Below are 9,989 nucleotides of genomic sequence, written 5' to 3'. Positions count from 1 at the left end.
AATCGTTAAAACTCGCTCTGGGTGGAAGCCGGTACCAAGCTGCGAACCCAGTACTGACCAGCCTTGTGTCCGATGGCTTAATCGCGACACCACTGAGGCCGGTTTGAGACTAAAATCTCGCCACTTGATTCAATGTGTTTTACTAATAAAATATACAAACAGAAAATTTAATACAGTGTTAATATATTCCATTGAGCTCTATCATGTGCAAGGTTAGATTTTGCAAGCGAGTCTTTGTTATGTTTTGTTGTGTTAATCTGGCATAGTTAACATGACAAATAATGACCAAGGACCTAATTCACTAAACTCTCGCAACTTTGCGATCTCGCAGTGCCATGCTAAAAGACTTGCAAAGAGGATGCTTTGTTGTCTAACAGAGCCTAAGAGACCTAAGAGAGTGAATTAGGCTTGTGATTCAAACTGAAGACTTTTACTCCAAACTGTCATGGTCGAAGAACGTTAAGATATCACTACGCTCAACCACATTTTGAGGTAGAGCTCAGGCGCTTCATACGCCTACACATATAAACCCATAATATTACATCTCGTAGCAAACAGACCTTTTGACATGCAGAAATGAAAATGTCTGTGCTAATGCTAGACCCAAGCGCAGAAATAACAAGGCGTGGTTCGGCAATCAATGCAGGTTATTTAGAAGGAAATACACGGAGGCCAGGACAGCCTACAAGAAACAGAAAACAATTGAGAACAAACGACGACTTCTAAACGCCAGCAAACAGTACAAGAATATAATAATGAAACACTTGAGAAGACACAATTGAGAACAAACGACGACTTCTAAACGCCAGCAAACAGTACAAGAATATAATAATGAAACACTTGAGAAGACACAACTGGAACTTACCGATCTTAACCAATATGACACACGAACTTTTTGGAAACTGTTAAAGGAAAATAGAGATAACTGTAATTCACCACCTGTAGAAACACTTCATCAGTACTTTAAAGATGTAAACAGCAGTGATGACTCCACTCCCGAACCAGAATATACAACAGAGTCGGAAAATAACAGTACATTAAATTCCTCCATATCACAGGAAGAAATACTTACTGCTGTAAAAAAAATCTTAAAAATAACAAAGCTTCAGGTTTAGATAAAATAATTAATGAATATATTAAGCAAACTATTGATTGTATGATTCATATATATGTAAAACGTTTTCATTCAGTATTTGAAAACGGTATTTTTCCTGACTCATGGTTAGTTGGTATAATCAAACCAATTTACAAAAGTGGTGATAAAAAGAATCCAGAAAATTATAGACCTATTACATTACTTAGCTGTCTTGGAAAACTCTTTACCGCTGTGTTGAATAAAAGACTAAAAATTCAAGCAGGATTCAGGAAAGACTATTCTACAAATGACTATATCTTCACACTCTATGGACTGATCGAACTGATGAAAGCACGAAAGAAAAAACTTTTTTGTACATTTATAGATTTTAGTAAAGCATTTGATTCAGTTTGGAGGATTGGACTTTGGGGTAAATTAATTCAAAATGGTATAAATGGGCATTGTTTTCAAGTAATCTATAATATGTATCAGAACATTAAGTCTTGTGTCAGCGCACATAATTCACTAACAGATTATTTTCCTTGCTGTATTGGCGTTAGACAAGGTGAAAATTTATCTCCCCTGCTATTCTCCTTGTTTCTTAACGATATAGAAGATACATTTAAAAGGAATGACTGCCATGGCATCGGTATAAATGAAATATTCAGTGATTCCTTAATATATACGTCAATTGTTCTCTTTGTTTTACTTTATGCCGATGACACGGTACTCCTTGCAGATAATTACCAAGATATGCAAAAAACACTAAATGTTTTTCATTCTTATTGCACGAAATGGAAACTAACAGTAAATTGTAAGAAGACAAAAGTTTTAATTTTTAATGGCAATAAGAAAGATTGTAAGAAAGTATTTTATCTTGGAAATACGAAGCTTGATAATGTAGAAAGTTACAAATATCTTGGTATTATATTCCACAAATCAAACAGATTTACTAAGGCAAGAAACATGTTATATACACAGGCACAAAAGGCTATGTACTTCGTTCTAAGACAAGGCATATATTATAATATTTCCATACAGTGTCAGCTAAAATTATTTGATTGCATGGTTTTACCAGTCCTTTTATATGGTAGCGAAATTTGGGGTTTTGAAATTCTGTCATTAATGGAAACATTATGTAACCAGTTTTTAAAATTGTTATTACCTGTAAGGAAATCAACACCATTGTACATGCTATATGGAGAACTTGGACGGTATCCAGTTTATATCACTGTAAAATTAAAAATGATTTCTTTCTGGTATCGATTAATCACTGGAAAACAGTCCAAGTTATCATTACTAGTCTATAAATTATTACTAAATGATGTGAACAATAATGTTTTTAATCACAAATGGATTATGTTTGTAAAATCAATTTTAGATGATGTTGGTTGTACATATATATGGTCCTCACAGTGCAATGGTATTACTAATTGTTCCTTGTTGAAAATATCTATTTCCACAAGGCTTACAGATCAATACTTACAATCATGGTACACCCACGTTAATAACTCATCCAAAGCTTCAAATTATAAATTATTAAAAAATACTGTTGCATTTGAGACATATCTCACACTTATAGAGAAAAAACACTGGTGTCCATTATTACGATTCAGATTTTCAAATCATAATCGTCCTGTTGAAATTGGCAGATGGAAAAATGTATCACTAAACAATCGAATATGTCCATTATGGAAAAATTACGACATCGGAGATGAGTTTCATTATATATTTATATGCATGTTTTTTAAGAATGAAAGAAATCGCTATTTACCCACTTTCTGTCAATCAAAACCAAATATATATAAATTTTATAAATTATTTAACTCAAAAAAAGCTGGTGTCCTTAAAAAACTTTCTATATTTTGTAACTTAGTTATGGATACTTTCAAACCCTCTGGCTGATTTTCTGTGTGTTTTTGTATTTATGTATGTTATTGTACTTTCACCATCTTGTCACAATGTATTAATTGTTCTATGTAAACATGTCCTCATATGCCGTAGAATACGGCCTGAGTGTAAATAAAGTTCAGTTCAGTTCAGCTAGTTAAGATATCCCTACGCTCAACCACATGTTGAGGTAGCACTCAGGCGCTTCATACGCCTGCACATATAAACCCATAATATTACATCTCGTTGTAGCAGACGACAGACCTTTTGACATGCAGAAATGAAAATGTCTGTGCTAGTTAAGATATATATCCCTACGCTCAACCACATGTTGAGGTAGCGCTCAGGCGCTTCATACGCCTGTACATATATAAAGCCATAATTTTTAGTCTTGAGCAGTACTTAATAAGGAGTAGGACAAAGGAAAACCGGCTCCAAATTTCTTGCACCCAGGGGGAGTTGGACAATCCCAAATTCCTTACCGCTGGCGGAGGCACACTGGGCACTGGACAGAAAGAGATGAAAGAGAAAAGACACCAAGAGGAATACAGCTTAAGACAAGAGATGGAACCCACGGACCAGAACACGACGGGCAGCCTTACCCCTGGCTATGTATACACAATTGCTACGAGTCTCCCCATGGTTATCATGCCACAAACTGAACAGTCCAGGCCCTTTTAATGGCCCGATGGGCAACCTAGGGAGACATACCAACTCCGGTCAGGTCTTAATCACTGAGCTACTCTCGGCCTACTAACATCCAAATCTACTCGTAGCTCCTAACCCTTTCCACCGTTCCAAATTGCGCCTAACTTCCTTCATCAAAAACACGCACACTTTCTCTTTGGACTTAATCCTACGTGGCATCTCAAATTCCATAGCTCCCTTGCACCTGCCAGTGCAGGCGGTCCCTCCTCTCCCCTCCCCCCACCTTTCCTGTCTTGGACAGAGAAACCGGCCGAGGCCGGTACCTGTGCCGAAGATAGGCGTGCGCTACAACAGCTTGCTCTGAATGTGCACGTTAAACTCTCTGACCTGACTTGACAGTCTTGAGAGTGGCAGTCCTCTTACATGCAGTGGGATGAAAGATCTTGTTACGGATCTCCTAGATCAGTGGCGGTCCTCCTGCTAGTGGATCATGAAAGCTGTCACAACTTGGCCTAAAACATCCTTTCCACTCTGACTTTTGCAGAGATACGATTTTGATCACGGATTGTGGGTGTGGGTAATTTTTGGCATGCTTCCATCAGAGAACTGTTCAAGCATGCCTGTTATGGGCACAACCTCTGACTTCGCCAGAGAGTTGTGTTCAAGACAGGGAGATCACGGATTACGGTTTTCAACGTAGGCTATATCATCAACTGTCCACGTATACCTTTAAAGACACACGTTTCCGTTTTAAACTATTTAAGGGGGCAGGACGTAGCCCGGTGGTAAAGCGCTCGTTTGGTGTGTCGGTGGGCCCATTTGGGCTACTTCTCATCCCAGCCAGTGCACCACGGCTGGTATATCAAATACCATAGTATAGGGTATCCACGAGTACTCGAGTCCTCGGGCACGGGTCGAGTCTAACAGGACTCAAGTACCCGTGCAAGTGAGACAATGCATAGCATTAATTTCAGCAGACCTGCCTCGGTAGCGTCGTGGTTAGGCCATCGGTCTACAGGCTGGTAGGTACTGGGTTCGGATCCCAGTCGAGGCATGAGATTTTTAATCCAGATACCGACTCCAAACCCTGAGTGAGTGCTTCGCAAGGCTCAGTGAGTAGGTGTAAACCACTTGCACCGACCAGTGATCCATAACTGGTTCAACAAAAGCCATGGTTTGTGCTATCCTGCCTGTGGGAAGCGCAAATAAAAGATCCCTTGCTGCTAATCGGAAAGAGTAGCCCATGAAGTGGCGACAGCGGGTTTCCTCTCAAAATCTGTGTGGTCCTTAACCATATGTCTGACGCCATATAATCGTACATAAAATGTATTGAGTGCGTCGTTATATAAAGCATTTCTTTCTTTATTTTTAATCTGGCCGTCAGCCCGTCACAATATTAATACTGAACGTATCAACCGGTTTCTAAATGCGCTGGAATTAAGATGCATAATTCTATTCTACTTTATTCCTTAGTCTCATTATCATCTGGTAAATGTCGGGTACTCGGGTCCGGGTCGAGTCTGACCCTCGAGTAATGGAGTCCAATATTGTGGACTCCTGGATTGCATACCATGGTATGTGCTATCCTGTCTGCAGAATGTTACATAAAAGATCCATTGCTACTAATGGAAAAATGTCGGGGGTTTCCTCTCAAAGACTATATATTACAATTACCAAATGTTTGACATCCAATAGCGGATGATTAAGAAATCAATTCTCTATAGTGGTGTCGTTAAAACAAACTTTGAATTTATAAAACTATTTTTAAAAACTCAACAACTTTATTTGCAATTGGTGTAGACGTTACAGACAACTCCAGCAAAAACATATACATTATTATAATATTAATTTAAAGGGACATACCCTAGTTTTTAACGGGCATATTTTTCACTATTTGAGCCGTTTATGATCACTAAAATAAAACTTTACTGTTCATTGTTTAGATTATCTATTTCCGTACAACCGAAGTGTTTCTAGTTATCATGGTGTTTCTAATACCACAAAATGCATTTTTCATGTTTTTCCAAACTCACGTGCATCTGAGAAGTAACTGTTATGGAGTCGCGTTTTAGTTAATTTTTAAGGGTATTTCAACATCACAGACTCTTGTTTCACTCTGTTGTATCCAGATTTGTTAAAGGTTTGTAAATTAACCAAACTGAGGGCCGATTTCTCGTCGCCGGTTTAAACCTGATTCGCGGTTTAAACTCGGTTCAAACTCGCCTCAACTAAAATTCTCATTTCTCGTTGCAAATCAAATTTAAATCTTGGATCAAAATCTTCTTGAACCAGGTTCAAGTTAAACCTCCAAATTGGGCGTTTAAAGCCTTGATCCATGGAAATATGGCGGACTCGGACGTTGACGATATGGAAATAATGCTATAAAATAGGCGTATATTCAACATACTGCGTGTTTTTAGATTACAGTTTAACCCATTTGACGTATACAGTGACGAAGAATTTCTGCAGCGGTTCCGTTTTACCAAAGAAGGTGTGCATAACTTGGAAATTATCTTTCGTAATCAATTACAACGTATAAAACGGGGCCATAATATTACACTTATGCAAAGACTATTGGTCACGTTGAGGTTTCTTGCAACAGGATCATTTCAAATAGTATGTGCGGATTTAACTTCTATGAGTATAGCAAATGCAAACCGTGCTATCTGTCGCACCATTTTAGTCATTGCAGCATGACACAAGGAATACATCATCTGGAGACGAGATAGATGCTACGAAACAAAAAAAATTCAACAGCAGTGTGTGTTTGTGTGTGTGTGGGGGGGGGGGGGGGGGGGGGGGGGGGATAAAATATTATTTTTGAAATTCAATACGAAACCATTCCTGTCATGTTATGCTTTAGAATACCTTTCCAAAGATCTATAACACATGCGTTTAGCATCATTTATTACCCCTCCCAAGGTCACATGTAGGTTTATAACAATTCATAATTAGAAAATTGGTCATAAATGTTTTAACATCTTGTTATAAAGTGTTTTTTATTACTTGAATATGCTTTAATGAGTTACTAAAATGTTAGGGTTTTTCTGTCCCACGACTGGTACAGCCAAAGGCCATGGTATGTGCTGTCCTGTTTGTGGGAAAGTGTATATAAACATATCTTGCTCGTAATGGAAACTGTACCGACTTTCGTCTGAAAACGTGTTAGAATTACCAAACGTTTGACATCCAACAGCCGATGATTAATTAATCAGTGTGTTCTAGTGGTGTTGTTAAACAAAACATTTTTTTAATATATCTGGACAATATTGAATATACAGATTGTCTGCAAGTCTGAAAGTCGGTATGTTTTCTAAAGTATCCAACTATAACTGCAGAATATGAATCAGTTCTCTTTTCTAGCAAAGTCTTTAGAACAATATTATACATCTTTGCTGTTTTGACGCAAGACTCGGCGACTTTTTTCCAGCATCCTTTTAATTGTTTAGTTGTACGATTTCGGGTGCCTTGAATTGTATTGAATTTAGTGGTTATTGTCGTCCACGCACGTTCTATTTCCCTGTTACTTCTGCTGTTTGTTGGGTTTTTTTTTATCCTCGACAACATCCCTATGTCCCTAATAATAGAAATAAGTATTTCTCGTTCATATAAGGTATAATTATTACTACGGGCGGTCATTACTGGCAAAAAGAAACAAAACATGAACATATGAAGGGGTACATGAAATGTCCGCTTCATGGAACAGCCTGGTTTAGTTGAGCGAGATAATGATTTCGAACGTGAAATAGGATCTGAAATGAATCATGGTTTATTATGAACTAGGCTTAGTTGATCTTGACTGAAGGTTTAAACCTAGCTGCTTTGAGCGGTCAACGAGAAATCGGGCCTTAGTGTCCATTTGTACGGGTTGAAAAACTAGGTCGAGTCTAGGTGAAAATTATGCCTTAGTGTTTAAAAACTAGGGTCGGTCTCTTTAAAGATAATAATCAGACAGAGAGATCCGTTCACTCAAGATATACACAGTTAGTTACATTTAGTTTTGTTTAACGACACCACTAGAGCACACTGTTTTTATTAATCATCGCAAATTTGATTTTAAAAATTTGATAATTTTGACGTATTGTCTTAGAGAGGAAACCCGCTACATTTTTCCATTAGGTCAGGTCATAGTGTTTAACGTGCACATTCAGAACAAGCTGTTGTAGCGCACGCCTGTCATGGGTGCAGGTGTCGGTCTGGGCCGGCTCCTCCGACCAGGACAGGAAAAGGGTTTGGGGTGGATGGAAGAAGGGGACCACCCGGGCAGGTAGCGGGGGGAGGGGGGAGGTCATTTTTGGTGCTATTGAATTTTGAGTATCCTGTAGAGTAAGTAAAAATATAAAAAAATTGTGCAGATTTTAAAAAGTAATTTTGATACATTTTAGATCGGTTCATCGAAAGAAAAACGGGGAGCTAATGCTTAATTTTGATTTTAGTTAGTTTGCCGAATAGTGTCCCACCGATGGGGATTGATCCTAGACCGACCGCACATCAAACAAACGCTTTACCACTGGGCTACGTCCGCCCCAAGACAAACAAGGCAGATATGAACTTTGATAAAAATAGTTCACGTTCGCAAAGTTATCAATTTTATTCATGTGACAGAATTTCTAACTTTTGATAATTGTAATGTGCTCAAGGAAATGTAGTAAATTCATTTCCCGAGGATATTATGCGTTAATGTCTTGTAAACAGAAAATCAAAACGCTTTCTCCGTATTATTGTTGCAAAAACCTGTCTGTTTTAATCAAATTCTGAATGGCTGCCGATGGCTAATGGGAAAAGAAAGGAACACTTGTTTAATAATTTGTACACGAGAAGACCCCCCCTCCCCTCCCTCCCCCCCGATAGCTAATTATAGATGCAATCTTGGCATATTTTATCGATTATTAATAGAAAAGGAGTGTCTGAATGCCCGAATTAAACGAAAGTGCACGAATCTGGATAATAAGATTTATCATGCAACCAATGCTTCCTACTGACCTGTTAACCCCTACCTGATAATTCGAAGTGTTGTCATGTCACTAGAAAGAGTTATCATGTCACTAGGAAGTGTTGTCATGTCACTAGAAAGAGTTATCATGTCACTAGGAAGTGTTGTCATGTCACTAGGAAGTGTTATCATGTCACTAGGAAATGTTATCATTTTTCAAACATCCATCTACAACAATAATTGTTGAACTGCATAAATAAATACAACATTTACACTTCCTGTAACATCAAATTACCTCTTATTTTTCAATTCTCCATTATTCGCTCCCATTCGGAACTAGCCAGCGTTTTTAATTTAAATATTTTGAAACAAAAACGCAAGTAGTTTCCTGCAAAGAATGTTTATATTGGGAATAGCGTCTGACGTCAGTCACTAGCAGCCAGTGGTGTAGATCTTCAGGTCATACATAAACTTGAGTTTATTTTCACAGAAAAAGGTACAAACATTGTAATATGACACAACAGACTTTGAAATATAATCAAAGTATTTTATTTAAAATTTGGAAATACACAACTTTTAGGCTGGCTATGTCATTCCCAAGATGCTTTTGGGCACCTGCTATTGTCCGACTTCCGGAAGTAGTTTCTACACGATAAAACTAATAGTTTCCATACCGCTTTTGACCAAAACATATTACAAAAATATAACTTGAAAGGGGTTGCTCGATAACAAAACGTAACAACCTGATATTCTATATTTATCCAGATTAGCATTACTGCCATACAGCTATCTAGTGTTGCAAATGAATTACTACGCATTTTTACATGTATTATATTTAATTTTGCAAGTAGAATGATGGAAATACATGGTAAAAAGGTCTCAAGTTAGCACATTTTGCCAGAATATCTGTATATTTTATTTGTTATACAGTTGGTATACACTATAAAAAGCCCCATGTTGAAATCAGTGCAGGGTACTCCTTCCCTCCCCTCCCTCCCAATTTGGTTTTCTTAAATGGAACTGCGATTTTCAGCAAAAAATAAGGTTGCTAATAAAAACAATAATCAAGTCCCATAAATGATATGTGAAACCGCATTTTTTCTCATGCAGATTAAATGAGATGTACCACACTTTTTATGGGTGTACTGCCTTGGTGTGTTGATATGCTGCTTACATCAGTTTTATTAGTAAACGTTAACGGCAATAGGAATTGATTTGATTTGTTTAATTCAATTTAATACCGGGATTTGCCTATTTAAGCCCAGACTTAAATGCGGAAAATACCACTATGATAAAAAAGAATTATTAAAATTGATTATTAATCATCGGCTATTGAATGTCAAACGTATGGTTATTCTGACATATAGTCTTAAGAGAGGAAACCCGCTATATTTTTCCATTAGTAGTAAGGGATATTTTATATGCCCCATTCCACAGACAGGA

Source organism: Gigantopelta aegis, chromosome 7 (genome assembly GCF_016097555.1).
Source record: "Gigantopelta aegis isolate Gae_Host chromosome 7, Gae_host_genome, whole genome shotgun sequence".
Classification (NCBI taxonomy): Eukaryota; Metazoa; Mollusca; class Gastropoda; order Neomphalida; family Peltospiridae; genus Gigantopelta; species Gigantopelta aegis.
This window is presented reverse-complemented; position numbering follows the sequence as displayed.